The following is an 18,897-nucleotide window of genomic DNA, read 5'->3' on the forward strand; positions in this document are numbered from 1 at the left end:
CCTTTGCTCACAGAGCAGCATTGAGCTAATATAGTTTCTCCAACTAATATTTCTGACCACTCCTGAGAGTTGAAGCTGAGAGCTCTGCAGACTGAAAGTGGGGAAGTTTCCAGGTTTTGTGCGGCCTGATGCCGAGATCATTTTGGGGTCCCTTTTAAGGAAAAGAGTAAAAAATTATAAACATAGAATTAGTTCCAGGGCCTTGGAAGGGGCCTGTGTAAATAAGGGGCTCTGACTCTTCGGTTTCATTTGCTTCATTGTAAATCTGCTTCTGATTGAAAGAATAATGCCCAGTGACATCCCATCCAACTCTTCAGCCCTGCCTGAATTAGGTGGCTATTCCTCGTCTTTCCTGTGGATTTCCTGTACCTAACTCATCTATTCCACAAGATGACTCCAGCTCAACAAAATGGCTTTGGCAGCCAACTCTCTCTAACGAAAAAGTCCCTGAAAGCTGGATTGACATTCTTGCCTCTTAGTAACTTGGTGGCACTTTCAGAGCGGGTGGTTTCTCCTGCTGTGTATTTGTGGAGGGTGAAAATCTTATAACCACTCTGGGAAGCCCCTGATGGCTTAATGCCTCTAGGAGTTGTGTTGTACAGTAGAAGGGCCTGGAATGTTCCAGCACATTCCACCAGTGACCTCTGTAACCCCTGCTTCCATTCAATTTGGTCAAAGGCTTGGTAGTGTACAAAGTGGCTTGTATTCTGCTAGGGTAGGAAGCAGCTTGGCCTTGCTTCCTCCGTGCCACTCTGATAATATCACACAATTTGGCATCTTCCCTGGAAGTCCCACCCAGACACTCCATCCAATTCTGTGACCTCCTGGGTGGTTGCCCAGAATATTGAGTCAGGCTTTAGATACCAACCCTGTCAATTTCTTGACCCTGAACACCCAATTCTGAATTCTTCCCTAAACAGGTTAGAGACCTTGGGATCCCTGAACCAGTGCCCAAGAAGTCCCCACTGGGTGGGCCACGGTGGCTCAGCAGGTAAGAGTGCTTGCCTGCCATGCCTGAGGACCCGGGTTCAATTCCTGGTGCCTGCCCATGTTAAAAAAAAAAAAAAAAAAAAAGAAGCCCCCACCATCTTAGAGACAGTCACATCAGGGCCTCAGGAAAGAAGCAATGTAATCAGGATGGTATAACTCATGTGACCCTGCTACAAGGCATAAAAGAAAGCTCCAGTTATTGAATGCTTACTACAGGCTATACAACTTGCACACATCATCTCATTTAGTCTCACAACCACACTATACAGTAGGTATAATTATCCTTATTTCACAGGTGAGAAAACAGAAGCTCAGAGAGGTTAGGAAAACTGTTGAAAGTTTTATAGCTGTAAGCGACAGAGCTCCGGTCCACCTGCTTCAAAGGCCTGGGTTTGTAACCACAACTAAGGTGCCCAGTGGACTAGGTCAGGGGGACCCAGCCCTAGATGTCTGCTTCCAATCTAAGGGTTGAAGGTCAGAGTTAGGAATACAGGCCTACCCCACTCTTCTGCCTTTCTGTCACCTTTCCCAGCCCTAAATTCCCTGGAAGTCTGATTCTGTTTATATTACAGGGAAGCAGTACTCAGAATTACAAAGGTGAGTCTGGTGGGTTCTAGCTGCTCCTGGTATGAGAGCTGAACATTCCTTGGAACTTCCCCAGGGCAAAAGCATTACTATCATGTGTCTGTCTTCAGTGGACTAGCTAGGACCAAATTCATTCCTTTTCTCCAAGCTTTCCTACCTTGGGGAAGGAGGGAGAGAGAAGGGGGAGCTGGGGATTTCCATAAGAGAAACCAGAGAAAGATTAAAGAAGGTAGAAGGGTGGTGCTGCCCTTTAAGAAAGCCTCCCAGAGCTCAGGAGCCAGGGACTCTTAAGAAACTTCTGAAGTGTGCCAGGTAAAGTGAGAAAGCTCTTTGTGGGGTCAAAAGAGAAGGGTTTTTTTTTAAGAGGAGGCCTTAGGGGGTACTAGACAGAAGAGAGTGAGAGAGGAGCTAAGACTCTACCCAGGCCGGAAAATGTGCTTTATTTCTGAAACCACCAAAACCAAGCGAAAGGGACTTACCCCTTGCCTCTGTCTCTCTACCTTTAGGGGTGGGGCAATTAAATAAGGGGAACTCTTGCTGGACTGTGCTTTCCACTGCCAGAAAACACTGGCTGCATCACCCACCCAGCCTGCCAGAACACTGCTGGAAAGAGTGACTGGGCGTTGTGTTTGGTTGATGAATGATGGGCATCCCTGCCTGCTGCCCATTTTCTCTCTCTCCTGGCTCAGTCTTCAGCCTTCTGCCTGGCAGGGAGCCCCAGGAGAGAGGTGGGGGAGCAGGGTCCTCCAGACAGTCTTTAATACTCAGTGATTTATAGGCTGCTAGAAGGGGAGGGGTGGGAAGCCTAAGCGGGGTTTCCCGGAAACATCACCACACCATTGACAAGAATCCATGTATCTATTTCCTTTATGCCTTGTGTCTTCATGCCCAGCTTTGGAACAAGAAGCATCTCTTACACTTCCTGGGCCTGGAGACTTTGGGGTGCCATCTATGGTGAAACCATGGAGCTGGCTAGGATAAGACTGGGATGAGTCTAATGGAAATAACATCCAAATCCTCAACCTTTCTTCAAGCTCCACAATGCTAGAAGGGGGAAGAAGTAAGTGAGGTCAAGCAGCTCAATAGCGGTTTCTGAAGGATTTATTTTTTTTAATGTGCAAGAATTCTTTTGAACCCTCCATGGCTCCAAGAAAAGCTATTTGAAATGTTCCTGCTTATGGGGCCAGGGGGTTAAGTGCCAGGGATGGAAGACTAAATGCCAGGGATGCTGGTTGTAGGGATTCTTGGGGCTGGGGCTAATGGCCTCCCTGCTGTGGACTCAGGAATACCAGGCCCAGGCTCTGGTTGCCCTTAGAGATGCAGCCACTTTCACTTTTGATTGAAGGGCATCACCTTCTGGGATTTTCCCTTCTTTTGTGGGAAACAGAGTGGAATATGCTCAGGGGACTAAAAGGGCATCTACCCACGAGTCAACACAGCTCTGAAGGAGATAAAAACGTGAGGTAGGATGACACAAAAGCTTTATACAATTTTGAAATTTGGCTCCTGCAAGTGGAAAGAAGAAGCATTTTAGGAGAGTACAGGGTAATTGCCCTTCATAAGGGTGACCTCAAAAGGTCAAAGGATGGACCTTGAATAGCCCTAATGTTCCTGAAACAGTCCATTGTGTAGCTATTGTCCATACATGTAAAGGAATCCTTCTTGACCCTATTCATGCTTTTTTCTTTTTCTTTTTCTTTCTTTTTTGTGTGTCTCTAGGGTTTCCCAACTGAATAATTACATGCTACCTATATCCAGACCCAAGTATACCGCCTTTAAACTTCAACAACAAACCAGTTCAATACATATGTCTTGAGCCCCTACTATGAGTCAGGCATTGTGCTAGATGCTGGAGCTACAGAGTTAAATAACACGAGGTCCCTTCTCTGGGCAGTTCAGACTCTAGTTTTCAAAAGGTTTTCCTTAGCAGATCAAATTGGGATTTGGTAAACAAATATGCATCTATTTCCTTTTTTTTTTTTAACTTTTTTATTATATAGTATAACATATATACAAAGCAAATGAATAAAAAAGCAATAGTTTTCAAAGCACTCCTCAACAAGTAGTTAGAGGACAGATTCCAGAGTTTGTCACGGGTTACCATATGATCCTCTCAGATTTTTCCTTCTATCTGCTCCAGAATATAGGAGGCTAGAAGGCTTAAATATTTTTTATCATCACAATCAACCCCCTTTTTTTTTTTTGCATGGGCAAGCACCGGGAATCGAACCAAGGTCTCTGACATGGCAGGCAGGAATTCTGCCTGCTGAGCCACCGTGGCCCGCCCCACAATTGACTTTTATTCCTTCCTTTTTGGTGAAAAAATAGCATATATACAAAAAAGCAATAAATTTCAAAGGGCAGCACCACAATTAGTTGTAGAACATATTTCAGAGTTTGGCATGGGTTACAATTCCAAAATTTTAGGTTTTTACTTCTAGCTGTTCTAAGATACTAAGACTAAAAGAGATATCATTTTAATGGTTCAGCATTCATATTCCTTTGTTAAATCCTATCTTCACTGTATAACTCCATCATCACCTTTGATTTTTCCATCCCTCTCTTCACGGGTGTGTGGCTATGGCCATTCTAATTTTTTCATATGGGAAGGGTCTATCACTAATATGGGGTAGGGAGATGGAACTAGCTGATGTTCTGCAAAGGCCGGGCCCTCTAGGTTTCAGGACTTATCTGGACCAGGGACCCTTCTGGAGGTTGTAGTTTTCTGAAAACTTACTAGTGCATGGAACCCTTGTGGAATCATATATTGCCGTAGGTGTTCTTTAGGAATGGTCCTGGTTTCCTTTTATATTTTCATATGCATGATCATATCCTCAGCCTCCATCTTCTTACAGTCTTGTTAATCTTGCCTCCTATGGTAACATTCCGTTTTTCCCTTGATGGATTTAGATGACTTTCTTTGGACTTTGATCTGCCTTCTTTGAGAGTAAAATGACAAGAATTAGACACTGTATTTCAAATGTGAATGCTATATGAATGTGTACAAGCATGACACTATGTTTTCTAACTTCTTTCATTTATCCACTCATCATTCATTCATTCATACACCTAAGTTATTGAGTGAATACTAAGTGCTGTGTACTCTGCTAGGTGCTGAGGATGCAATGTTAAGTAAAGTGGACATCGCCCTTGTGGAACCTACAGTCTGAGGTATGCACTGGGGAGACAGATGATAAACAATCCAAATAGCACACAAATAAGCATATAATTACAAACCGAGGCAAGTGCTATGAAGAAAAATACAAGGTGGTATAAGAGTGTGTAAGTGATGAAAGCCAGTACCATAAAACTCCTAGAAGAAAATATAGGGAAACATCTTCAAGACTTATTATAGGAGGTAGATTCCTAAACATTACACCCAAAGCACAAGCATCAAAAGAAAAAAATAGATAAATGAGAACTCCTCAAAATCAGATACTTCTGTGCCTCAAAGGACTATATTAAAAAAGGGAAGAGGCAGCCAAACTCAATGAGAGAAAATATTTGGAAACCACATATTGGATGAGGGTTTGATATCCAGTAATATAAGGAAATCATACAACTCACCAACAAAACAACAAACAACCCAATTTAAAAATGGGCTAAAGATATGAATAAACATTTTTCCAAAGAACAAATACAAAGGCTAAAAACACATGAAGAGATATTCATCTTCATTAGCTGTAAGGGAAATGCAAATCAAAACTTCAATGAGAAATCATGTCACACCTGTAAGAATGACTGCTGCTATTAAACAAACAGGAAACTACAAATGTTGAAGAGGATGTGGAGAAATTGGAGCACTTTGCACTACTGGTAGGAATGTACAATGGTACAGCCACTGTGGAAAGTTTGGCAGCTCCTTGAAAAACTAAATATCGAGTTGCCCAACGACTCAGCAATACCACTACTTGGTATATACCCAGAAAGCTGTAAACAGGACACAAAGAAATGTTTTACACCTGTGTTCTTAGTGGCATTATTCACAATTGCCAAAAGATGGAAACAACCCAATTACCCATCAACACATGAGAGTGGAGAAACAAAATGTGGCATATACATATGATGGAATATTTTGCAGTGATAAGACAAAATGAGGTCTTGAACCATATGACAACATTGATAAAACTTGAGGACATAATGCTGAGTGAAATAAGCCAGATACAAAAGGATAGATACTGTATGATTTCTCTAATATGACCTTAGTAAAGATAAACTCTTTTTTTTTATTAATTAATGGAAAAAAAGAAATTAACCCAACATTTAGAAATCATACCATTCTACATATGCAATCAGTAATTCTTAACATCATCACATAGATGCATGATCATCGTTTCTTAGTACATTTGCATCGGTTTAGAGGAACTAGCAACACAACAGAAAAAGATATAGAATGTTAATATAGAGAAAAGGAATAAAAGTAATAATAATAGTAAAAACAAACAAACAAACAAACAAACAAACAAACCTATAGCTCAGATATAGCAGCTTCATTCAGTGTTTTAACATGATTACTTTACACTTAGGGATTATTGTGCTGTCCATTTTTGAGTTTTTGTATCTAGTCCTGTTGCACAGTCTGTATCCCTTCAGCTCCAATTACCCATTATCTTACCCTGTTTCTAACTCCTGCTGGACTCTGTTACCAATGACATATTCCAAGTTTATTCTCGAATGTCCGTTCACATCAGTGGGACCATACAGTATTTGTCCTTTAGTTTTTGGCTGGACTCACTCAGCATAATGTTCTCTAGGTCCATCCATGTTATTACATGCTTCATAAGTTTATCTTGTCTTAAACTGCATAATACTCCATCGTATGTATATACCACAGTTTGTTTAGCCATTCTTCTGTTGATGGACATTTTGGCTGTTTCCATCTCTTTGCAATTGTAAATAACGCTGCTATAAACATTGGTGTGCAAATGTCCATTTGTGTCTTTGCCCTTAAGTCCTTTGAGTAGATACCTAGCAATGGTATTGCTGGGTCGTATGGCAATTCTATATTCAGCTTTTTGAGGAACCGCCAAACTGCCTTCCACAGTGGTTGCACCATTTGACATTCCCACCAACAGTGGATAAGTGTGCCTCTTTCTCCGCATCCTCTCCAGCACTTGTCATTTTCTGTTTTGTTGATAATGGCCATTCTGGTGGGTGTGAGATGATATCTCATTGTGGTTTTGATTTGCATTTCTCTAATGGCCAGGGACATTGAGCATCTCTTCATGTGCCTTTTGGCCATCCGTATTTCCTTTTCTGGTAGGTGTCTGTTCAAGTCTTTTTCCCATTTTGTAATTGGGTTGGCTGTCTTTTTGTTGTTGAGTTGAACAATCTCTTTATAAATTCTGGATACCAGACCTTTATCCGATATGTCATTTCCAAATATTATCTCCCATTGTGTAGGCTGTCTTTCTACTTTCTTGATGAAGTTCTTTGATGCACAAAAGTGTTTAATTTTGAGGAGCTCCCATTTATTTATTTCCTTCTTCAGTGCTCTTGCTTTAGGTTTAAGGTCCATAAAACCGCCTCCAATTGTAAGTTTCATAAGATATTTCCCTACATTTTCCTCTAATTGTTTTATGGTCTTAGACCTAATGTTTAGATTTTTGATCCATTTTGAGTTAACTTTTGTATACGGTGTGAGATATGGGTCTTCTTTCATTCTTTTGCATACGGATATCCAGGTCTCTAGGCACCATTTATTGAAGAGACTGTTCTGTCCCAGGTGATTTGGCTTGACTGCCTTATCAAAGATCAAATGTCCATAGATGAGAGGGTCTATATCTGAGCACTCTATTCGATTCCATTGGTCGATATATCTATCTTTATGCCAATACCATGCTGTTTTGACCACTGTGGCTTCATAATATGCCTTAAAGTCCGGCAACATGAGACCTCCAGCTTTGTTTTTTTTCCTCAAGATGTTTTTAGCAATTCGGGGCACCCTGCCCTTCCAGATAAATTTGCTTATTGGTTTTTCTATTTCTGAAAAATAAGTTGTTGGGATTTTGATTGGTATTGCATTGAATCTGTAAATCAATTTAGGTAGGATTGACATCTTAACTATATTTAGTCTTCCAATCCATGAACACGGTATGCCCTTCCATCTATTTAGGTCTTCTGTGATTTCTTTTAGCAGTTTTTTGTAGTTTTCTTTATATAGGTTTTTTGTCTCTTTAGTTAAATTTATTCCTAGGTATTTTATTCTTTTAGTTGCGATTGTAAATGGGATTCGTTTCTTGATTTCCCCCTCAGCTTGTTCATTACTAGCGTATAGAAATGCTACAGATTTTTGAATGTTGATCTGGTAACCTGCTACTTCGCTGTACTCATTTATTAGCGCTAGTAGTTTTGTTGTGGATTTTTCCGGGTTTTCGATGTATAGTATGATATCGTCTGCAAACAGTGATAGTTTTACTTCTTCCTTTCCAATTTTGATGCCTTGTATTTCTTTTTCTTGTCTAATTGCTCTGGCTAGAACCTCCAACACAATGTTGAATAATAGTGGTGATAGTGGACATCCTTGTCTTGTTCCTGATCTTAGGGGGAAAGTTTTCAATTTTTCCCCATTGAGGATGATATTAGCTGTGGGTTTTTCATATATTCCCTCTGTCATTTTAAGGAAGTTCCCTTGTATTCCTATCTTTTGAAGTGTTTTCAACAGGAAAGGATGTTGAATCTTGTCAAATGCCTTCTCTGCATCAATTGAGATGATCATGTGATTTTTCTCCTTTGATTTGTTGATATGGTGTATTACATTAATTGATTTTCTTATGTTGAACCATCCTTGCATACCTGGGATGAATCCTACTTGGTCATGATGTATAATTCTTTTAATGTGTTGTTGGATACGATTTGCTAGAATTTTATTGAGGATTTTTGCATCTATATTCATTAGAGAGATTGGTCTGTAGTTTTCTTTTTTTGTAATATCTTTGCCTGGTTTTGGTATGAGGGTGATGTTGGCTTCATAGAATGAATTAGGTAGTTTTCCCTCCACTTCGATTTTTTTTGAAGAGTTTGAGGAGAGTTGGTACTAATTCTTTCTGGAATGTTTGATAAAATTCACATGTGAAGCCGTCTGGTCCTAGACTTTTCTTTTTAGGAAGCTTTTGAATGACTGATTCAATTTCTTTACTTGTGATTGGTTTGTTGAGGTCATCTATGTCTTCTTGAGTCAAAGTTGGTTGTTCATGCCTTTCCAGGAACCCGTCCATTTCATCTAAATTGTTGTATTTATTAGCGTAAAGTTGTTCATAGTATCCTGTTATTACCTCCTTTATTTCTGTGAGGTCAGTAGTTATGTCTCCTCTTCCATTTCTGATCTTATTTATTTGCATCCTCTCTCTTCTTCTTTTTGTCAATCTTGCTAAAGGCCCATCAATCTTATTGATTTTCTCATAGAACCAACTTCTGGTCTTATTGATTTTCTCTATTGTTTTCATGTTTTCAATTTCATTTATTTCTGCTCTAATCTTTGTTATTTCTTTCCTTTTGCTTGCTTTGGGATTAGTTTGCTGTTCTTTCTCCAGTTCTTCCAAGTGGACAGTTAATTCCTGCATTTTTGCCTTTTCTTCTTTTCTGATATAGGCATTTAGGGCAATAAATTTCCCTCTTAGCACTGCCTTTGCTGCGTCCCATAAGTTTTGATATGTTGTGTTTTTGTTTTCATTCGCCTCGAGGTATTTACTAATTTCTCTTGCAATTTCTTCCTTGACCCACTCGTTGTTTAAGAGTGTGTTGTTGAGCCTCCACGTATTTGTGAATTTTCTGGCATTCCGCCTATTACTGATTTCCAACTTCATTCCTTTATGATCCGAGAAAGTGTTGTGTATGATTTCAATCTGTTTAAATTTGTTAAGACTTGCTTTGTGACCCAGCATATGGTCTATCTTTGAGAATTATCCATGAGCACTTGAGAAAAAGGTGTATCCTGCTGTTGTGGGATGTAATGTCCTATAAATGTCTGTTAAGTCTAGCTCATTTATAGTAATATTCAGATTCTCTATTTCTTTATTGATCCTCTGTCTAGATGTTCTGTCCATTGATGAGAGTGGTGAATTGAAGTCTCCAACTATTATGATATATGTGTCTATTTCCCTTTTCAGTGTTTGCAGTGTATTCCTCACGTATTTTGGGGCATTCTGGTTTGGTGCGTAAATATTTATGATTGTTATGTCTTCTTGTTTAATTGTTCCTTTTATTAGTATATAGTGTCCTTCTTTGTCTCTTTTAACTGTTTTACATTTGAAGTCTAATTTGTTGGATATTAGTATAGCCACTCCTGCTCTTTTCTGGTTGTTTTTTGCATGAAATATCTTTTCCCAACCTTTCACTTTCAACCTATGTTTATCTTTGGGTCTAAGATGTGTTTTCTGTAGACAGCATATAGAAGGATTCTGTTTTTTAATCCATTCTGCCAGTCTATGTCTTTTGATTGGGGAATTCAGTCCATTAACATTTAGTGTTATTACTGTTTGGAAAATATTTTCCTCTACCATTTTGCCTTTTGTATTATATATATCATATCTGACTTTCCTTCTTTCTACACTCTTCTCCATACCTCTCTCTTCTGTCTTTTCATATCTGACTCTAGTGCTCCCTTTAGTATTTCTTGCAGAGCTGGTCTCTTGGTCACAAATTCTCTCAGTGACTTTTTGTCTGAGAATGTTTTAATTTCTCCCTCATTTTTGAAGGACAATTTTGCTGGATATAGGAGTCTTGGTTGGCAGTTTTTCTCTTTTAGTATTTTAAATATATCATCCCACTGTCTTCTAGCTTCCATGGTTTCTGCTGAGAAATCTACACATAGTCTTATTGGGTTTCCCTTGTATGTGATGGGTTGTTTTTCTCTTGCTGCTTTCAAGATCCTCTCTTTCTCTTTGACCTCTGACATTCTAACTAGTAAGTGTCTTGGAGAACGCCTGTTTGGGTCTAATCTCTTTGGGCTGTGCTGCACTTCTTGGATCTGTAATTTTAGGTCTTTGATAAGAGTTGGGAAATTTTCAGTGATAATTTCTTCCATTAGTTTTTCTCCTCCTTTTCCCCTCTCTTCTCCTTCTGGGACACCCACAACACATATATTTGTGCGGTTCATATTGTCCTTGAGTTCCCTGATACCCTGTTCAAATTTTTCCATTCTTTTCCTGATAGTTTCTGTTTCTTTTTGGAATTCAGATGTTCCATCCTCCAAATCACTAATTCTATCTTCTGTCTCTTTAAATCTATCCTTGTAGGTATCCATTGTTTTTTCCATCTTTTCTACTTTATCCTTCACTTCCATAAGCTCTGTGATTTGTTTTTTCAGTTTTTGTATTTCTTCTTTTTGTTCAGCCCATGTCTTCTTCATGTCCTCCCTCAATTTATCCATTTCGTTTTTGAAGAGGTTTTCCATTTCTGTTCGTATATTCAACATTAGTTGTTTCAGCTCCTATATCTCATTTGCACTATTGGCTTGTTCCTTTGACTGGGCCATATTTTCAATTTTCTGAGCGTGATCCGTTATCTTCTGCTGGCATTTGGGCATTTAGTCAGATTTCCCTGGGTGTTGGACCCAACAGGTTGAAAGATTTTTCTGTGAAATCTCTGGGTTCTGTTTTTCTTATCCTGCCCAGTAGGTGGCGCTCGTGGCACACGTTTGTCTGCGGGTTCCACCAGTAAAAGGTGCTGTGGGTCCTTTAACTTTGGAAAACTCTCGCCGTGGGGGAGGTTCGCCAGCCGAAGCGGCTTGGAAGAGTGCCAGCCGGCCCGGGGGTCCGAACGCGGGGAGGGTCGCCGGCCGCCGCAGCCCGGGAGAGCGCCCGACCGAATTTCCTAGTCGGCCTGGGGCGCCAAGCATGGTGGGAGGGCGCCAGCTGCCGCGGCCCGGGAGAGTGCACTGTTCCCAGCCGGACCGGGGAGTCACATGTTTGGAAGGGATCCCCCCGGTCACTGTTCTCCGCGGTCTGGGGATTTCCGACCCAAGTCTCTCAATTGGTCCGGGGGCCTCGCGTGGTGGGGACGCCAGCCGCCGAGGCCCGAGGGCACCGCTTGCCCAATTCTGCCAGCTGGCCTGGGAAGGAGGAAGGGAGGGACTCCGGCCGCTTGCCGTCCCGCCCGGGAAAGCCCACGCCCCTCGGCGATCTCACCAGAGCTGGTTCTCCCAGACAGTCAGCCATTCCAGGATGGGGTACGCCGTCCCTTTGATCTCCGTCATGGCTCCGGGAGCTGCTCTGTATCATCTCCACTCCCCCAGTAGCTGTTCTGGAGGAGGAAAGGTGAGGGTGGCAAGGCTGTCGAGGACAGTGGTGGAGGAGCCGGTGAAGGCGGAAGAGGGCATGGTGGTGGTTGGAGAGCCGCTGGAGCAGGAGGAGAAAGGGAAGGATAAGATGGCGGATGGAGCGCCGCCGGCAGAGAAGGGGGAAAGATAAACTCTTATAGTGTAGAATATAGGGAACCCACAGATACACAGAAGCTAGAGATAGATGAACAGATACCTGATAGGCTGAACTTAAACATATGGGAATGAATACAAGTGAAGGTAGTTTATTAGCGGGTTTATAAGTAATATTGCCATATTGAAGATGAACATGATTGAAAGGGGTTGTATAGAGCCATGTATCCCACCAATTAACACTACAAATATAAATTTTTGCATGAACTACTTCAAAAGTATGAATCTTGTACAAAGAGTCAATAACAGAGGGCTACGGGGGAAAACTACTAGTGTATGCTATGGCCTATATTTAACACGAAGACAACACCAGTACCACAAAAATATTAGGGGTAAATAATTGGGGAGAGGAGAGGGACAAGAGTTAAAAGCAGGTTTGGGTTTTTTTTTCGTTTTTTTTTTTTTTTGGTGAGGGTGTGTTTATCAGTTATTTTTCTATTTGGTGCAATAAAAATTGTCTAAAATTGAGAGTGTTGATGATTGTACAACTAAGTAAGAATACTGTGAGACATTGATTATTTACTTTGGCCATTATCCATGATGCCCAGTGGATGGAGGTGGCCAAGGGGTACAATGACTGAGAAGCATAAAGGGAAACTGTGGTATATATATATATATATATATATACACATATATATATGATGGATTATTGTACAGCTACAGAAAGGATGAAGTCGTGAGGCATACAACAAAGTGAATGAATCTTGAAGACATTATGTGTTGCAAAGAGTTTATATGCTGGAAAGACATTGAATAACATATTGCTATAATCATATGGTTTTCTTTTCTCATTTATTAGTTTTAATTTTTTATTAGAGAATTTGTGGGTTTACAGAACAATCAGAAACAAAAGGACAAATATTGTATGGTCTCTTTTAGAAAATACTTATAAGAAAATTGGGGCCTGGATTGTAAGCTCTTATAGCAATCATATTTAGTCCAGAGCTTTAAGTGTTATTTCTAGATTCTGAGATGCTGCATATATTATATATATATATAACCTGGTATTTCCCTGGAACTTTGGGTACCTGTGTGACACTTAAGACTCAGAGTTGGAGTTCTGCAGCTCTGAAAGTCAGCGGTGCCATGTACAACAACTGTTAAAGAAACCAAAAAAGAGATCAGGCTTCAATTAGAGATAAGAATGCAGCCAACTGAGTCTGGGCTAAGGTAAATCAGAATACTGGCATAAGGATGACACTGTCTGTATTTTATAACTTTACCTACTGTATGAGACCAAAGGAAGAGAGGTTTATTTTGTCCAAAACCTAAATTTTATGTAGCACAAAATCTAAATCAACCTGTCTGGGTATTTCCTTTAAACAACCCAAATACATGGAGCCCAGAATGGAAATGAGGGCTTGCCATTCTGAATAGTTTTCTGTAATACCCAGATACATCCCAGAGTATGCTGGACAGATAATTTTAAAAGTATTGGCAAAGTCCCTAAGAGGGACAAGAGAAAAAATGTGGAACTATTAAACTCTCCCACCTGGGAACACTAGATACTCTCTCAAACACTAGGGTCTCCCATGTTAATAGCCCAAGTCCTTGATCCTGAGGCTTGCTCTTATTTCTGTAACAGAGAAGCTAAGGTTACCTATAATTATGCCTAAGAGTTACTTCCAGAGAACTGCTTTTGTTGCTCAGTGTAGCTTCTTTCTCTCTCTCTCTAAGCCCAAATCTGCAAGGAAAACCATTACTCTCACCCTTGCAGGGGACATGACATCCAGAACCATAAGTCTCCCTGACAACAAGGGACATGACTACCAGGGACGAGTCTGGCCCTGATACCATGGGATTGACAACGCCTTCCTGACCAAAAGGGGGAAAAGAAATGTAAGAAAATAGGTCTCAGTTGCTAAGAGAGTTCAAATAGAGTTGCGAGGCTATTCTGGAAGCTACGCTTATGCAAGCTTCAGCTAGATATTGCTAATTCCCACCGTTTGCCAAATCCCAACCAATATCATCCCTGTTAACCCTAAAGAACACCCAGGGCTCTATTTGAGATACTACAAAATTTATGTACGCTTAATTTACTTTTTGGAAGTCTAAAACATTCAGATAGTTCCTTGGCCAGATAAGTCCTGAAACCCAGAGGTGCCAGTCTCTCTAAGAAATTCAACCAGTTCCATCCCCCTATTGTCAACACCCCTTTTTTTCAACATGAAAAATGTTAGACTAGGCATAACCCAAATATCCCTAAAGATTGTGAGAAGGATCAAAAGAGAAAGAGGAGTTATAACAGAGAAGTTAGGATTTAACAAATGAGTATGACTACTGAACTATTGATATTTCTTTCTACTCTCCGGTGGCTTGGAGCAGCTAGAAGGAAAAACTTGAAATCTGCTCTGTAACTACTTGTTAAAATGAACTTTGAAATTTATTGCTTTTTTGTATATATGTTCTATTTCACAATTAGACGTTTCAAAAAAAAAAGGAGTGTGTAAGTGGAGATCCTGATCTAGTCCAGGAGGCCCAGGGTAGGTTTCCCCAAAGAAATGGCATTTAAGCTGAGATATGAAGGTTTAGTGGAAGTAGGTTAAAAAAAAAAAGAGTATGGGGTTAGAACATGCTAGGCAGAGTAAAAAGCATGTGAAAAGTTCCTTGAGTTGAATGAACCAGTGCACTCCTAGGGAACTATGGGAAGGCCAATGAGGCTGCAGCACAGAGAATGAGGCTGAAGGTTGTATGGGATAGGACTGGAGAGTTAACCAGAGGGCAAGCCATGCAGGACACCCCAGGCCAGGTAAGAATTTCAGTCTTTATTCTACAGCAGCACATGAAATTACAGTCTTTGTAGAAGAGCCAACAGTGGCTCTTTTCCCCAGGTTACTAATACTGCTTAAACTTGTACTGAAGGAGACCAGCAACAATGGTCTGAACTGCTCAGAACATTTCTCAGTAACCTGGCAAGGTGTGGCCATGCCTGGCTGGCAATGGGGACACCCCAAACTGATGGGTCTGTCCCAGCCTCTTGGAGGGGAGGGATAGCCCCTGCCAATGTGGATAGTGGGACAGGGGTGGAGTGGGTGGAGTGCTTTGCATGAAGTATCAGCTGCACAGTGACATTTGGAATTGCCCCAAGACTATGGCTCTTGTTCCTAGATAACTCTATCATGTGTACTCCCATTTCAATGGTCTGCTTACCCTGCTACCCTTTTTACAGCAGCTGTGCTCCCCACCCAATCTGGGGAAGGTCCTCTGGACTTCTTGGGTCTTGATTCGCTGAAGTTCAGGCTTCAGTACTGTCTGGAACCATGTGTATATACATATGTCCTTGATGGGTTACCACAGGTAGTAATGTAAGCCATGGAAGAAAAGAGACAGACAAGGGTCTGATGAAGGTCACATTCAGCCTTTCTGAAGCCTTCTTCCCTTTCAGTCATCTTTGGAGAATGTGGTTTGGTGTAGTGACATCTGCTGGCAAGGCTAGGCAGGTAAGGAAATGACCAGATGCCCACTCATCCTCATGAAATTTCCAGACTAGCAAGAAAGTGATTTGGTTAGGGTCAGGAACCTCAGCCAGATACAGCCTGGTGCTAAGAAGTCCAAGGTTGTAGGTTTGAACCACGTATGTTAGCCTTCAATAGAGGAGATGTTTTTCCTGGTGGTAACTTGCATCCCTTGCCTCGGCCAGATGATTCACATTTGGGTAGTTAGTCACAGGGGAGATTGGTAAACATGATAAATGATTCTGTGTAGACCCATTCCTAGCCCTTATTCCTGAAATGCATCTCCAAATAAATAAAATGGTCCTTATTTTACAGATAGCAGAATGCAGGGTCATTTTTCATCCTCCTGAGGTTGATTTGTTTGAGAAACTTTTTTTCTGGGACTCAATTACATCTTGGTCATCAGAAAAATAATGTCACAGAATCATCTCCATGGTTCCTATGGCTTTTAAAGTGGCCTCTCAACACTCGCCCTGGTGAGGCACGAACTGCCTCCTCACTCTTTCATCCATACAATCTATACATTCTGTTCACAAGTTTATTCTTCTTCTCAATACCATGTATAGATGACAGGCAGAATTTACCACTAGGTTTACTTGGGAAACTGGGGTGAGAGAGTGAAAAGAGGAGAAAATACTAGAGAAATGGGGCAAATTCTCTGCCATCTTAATAAGATTGACACTGTAAGTGAATGTAGCTCAGACAAAGCATCTATCTATCTATCTCTCATTCAAAGTTAAAAAAGAATCATCAAGACTCAAGCAGAGAAATTGGTAATGAAGATTTCACAGAAGAGGGAGGATAATTAGTAAATAAACACACGGAAGACTGAAGTACATCCTCACTAGAAATAAAATGCAAAAGCATATTTCAGGTGCAACTTTCATTTTTATTAAAATTGCATGATTTTAAAAAGTGGTTAACACAGTTGTAGGAAGAGGTCTTAAAACTGGCATTTTCACATATAGCTGGTGACACTGTAAATTTGCACAAATCTTTGGGGGAAAGAAATAAAGCAATATATACTAAGAGGCAGAAATAAAATTCAACAGGAGAGAATTATGGATGCATGCAGACACTCCGCATTATCTGACATAAAAGACCCTCAATTTGCCCACAACAGGGGGATGAGAACACATTATACTAGAGTGCTTTAATGCAATGTCACACAGCCACTTAATTATAATTATGAAGACTATAGGGAAACATGGAAAATGTTGAGAATATGTAAAAAAAATAAAACTTTATGTAAACAGTGACTGTGTCTATATTAAGATGTATACATATAGTAAAATGTATGCCTGTGGAGGAAAATTTGAAGGCAATAAAGCAAAAAATAAAAATAGCCTTGTAGCAGCAGTGGGATTAAGAATGGCTTTGTTTCCACAAAATGTATTTAGTGTCATTTCATTGGGTTAATAGTTTTTGAAAAGGTGGAGGGAATTGGGAGTAGGTAAAAGTCATATTCCCCTGCCCCTCCTGTATACACTTGTGCGAAATCATCAATTCCAGGAGCTGTTCATTCACGGTGTATAATCAGCTCCTAGTCCAATGCCTAGCACATTTCAGATGCTCAATAAATATTTCTTGAGTAAACATTTGAAAATGGCTGCATTCTAAGTCTAAACCCATGATTGAGTATAGTCTATCCTAGGGAATAAAGAAAAATTAGATTTTGCTGGAATGAAAAAATGAAGCCCTATCCAAAAAAGATAATTTCCTGGGTTTCTTCATAGGTGAACGTGGGCATGGAGAACCCAAGGAGACCAGTCCATTAAAGCAAACCTAATTACCATAGAGGAACATATGTTACCCTGAGGCCTCTGCTGCCATAACAACATCATGTAACTATAACTACAGACCTGGAGGGCTCTGATCCCCTGGCATATGGAAAAAGATGTCTTCATCATAAGATGGCTTTGTGCTCAGATTGACTTCCCTGGGGAGCTTGGATCAGGGAAGGGAGGTAGATAAGTGGGGGAAGCAGGAGATAAAGGGCAGGGTGGGAGAAGAACTACTATTGAATCAAGTTCAGAGTGATTTTCTACGCAATTTCAAACTGCGGCTATTTAACTGTTTAGATTTGGTGGTTATTTATAACCCCAGCTGCAGAGGCGGGGAGCTATGCCTGAACCTGCTGGGATCTGTCCAATAAGTTCCCCCCAGGTGGGGCTGGGGGTGTGGGATAAAGGTGATTACAAGAACCAAATTAACAAGTAGCCAGGAAGGTTAAGAGAAGCTCCAGCCTATCTCCAAAAAGAAAAAGAAAGGAAGGGTCATAGGTGCTGTGTTGACTCTATTTCTTTTTAGTTAATTAATTAATTAAAAATAACTAATTAATTAAACATAACAACATGCAAACACAAACATTCTTACCATATGATCATTCCATTCTTGATATATAATCAGTAACTCACAATATCATCACATAGTTGTATATTCATCATGATGATCATTTCTTAGAACATTTGCATCAATTCAGAAAAAGAGATAAAAAGAAGAAAAAAATTCATACATACCATACCCCTTACCTCTCCCTTTCATTGATCACTAGCATTTCAATCTACTAAATTTATTTTAACAATTGTTTCCCCTGTTATTTATTTTTACATTCTTTTTTATTTACGAAACATAACAACATACAAACACAAACATCTTACCATGTGATCATTCCATTCTTGTTATAAAGTCAATAACTCACAATATCATCACACAGTTGTATATTCATCACCACAATCATTTCTTAGAACATTTGCATCAATTCAGAAAAAGAAATAAGAAAACAGAAAAAAATTCAATCGTACCACACCTTTTACCCCTCCCTCTCATTGATCACTAGCATTTCAATCCACTAAATTTATTTTAACATTTGTTCCCTCCATTATTTATTTATTTTTAATCCATATGTTTTACTCATCTGTCGATAAGGTAGATAAAAGGAGCATCAGACACAAGGTTTTCACAATCACAGTCACTTTGCAAAAGCTATTATCATTATACAATCATCTTCAAGAACATGGCTACTGGAACACAGCTCTATGTTTTCAGGCAGTTCCCTCCAGCCTCTCCACTACATCTTGACTAAGAAGGTGATATCTATTTAATGTGTAAGAATAACCTCCAGGATAACCTCTCGACTCTATTTGGAATCTCTCAATCATTGACACTTTGTTTTGTCTCATTTCTCTCTTCCACCTTTCAGTCAAGAAGGTTTTCTCAATCCCTTGATGCTGAGTCCCAGCTCATTCTAGGATTTCTATCTCATGTTGTCAGGAAGGTTTACACCCCTGGGAGTTATGTCTCACGTAGAGAGAGGTAGGGCAGTGGGTTTGTTTGTTGTGTTGGCTGAGACAGAGAGAGAGGCCACATCTGAGCAACAGAAGAGGTTCTCTTGGGGGTGACTCTTAGGCCTAATTTTAAATAGGCTTAGCCTAT

This window comes from Tamandua tetradactyla, chromosome 6 (assembly GCF_023851605.1).
Source record: "Tamandua tetradactyla isolate mTamTet1 chromosome 6, mTamTet1.pri, whole genome shotgun sequence".
NCBI classification, from domain to species: domain Eukaryota; kingdom Metazoa; phylum Chordata; class Mammalia; order Pilosa; family Myrmecophagidae; genus Tamandua; species Tamandua tetradactyla.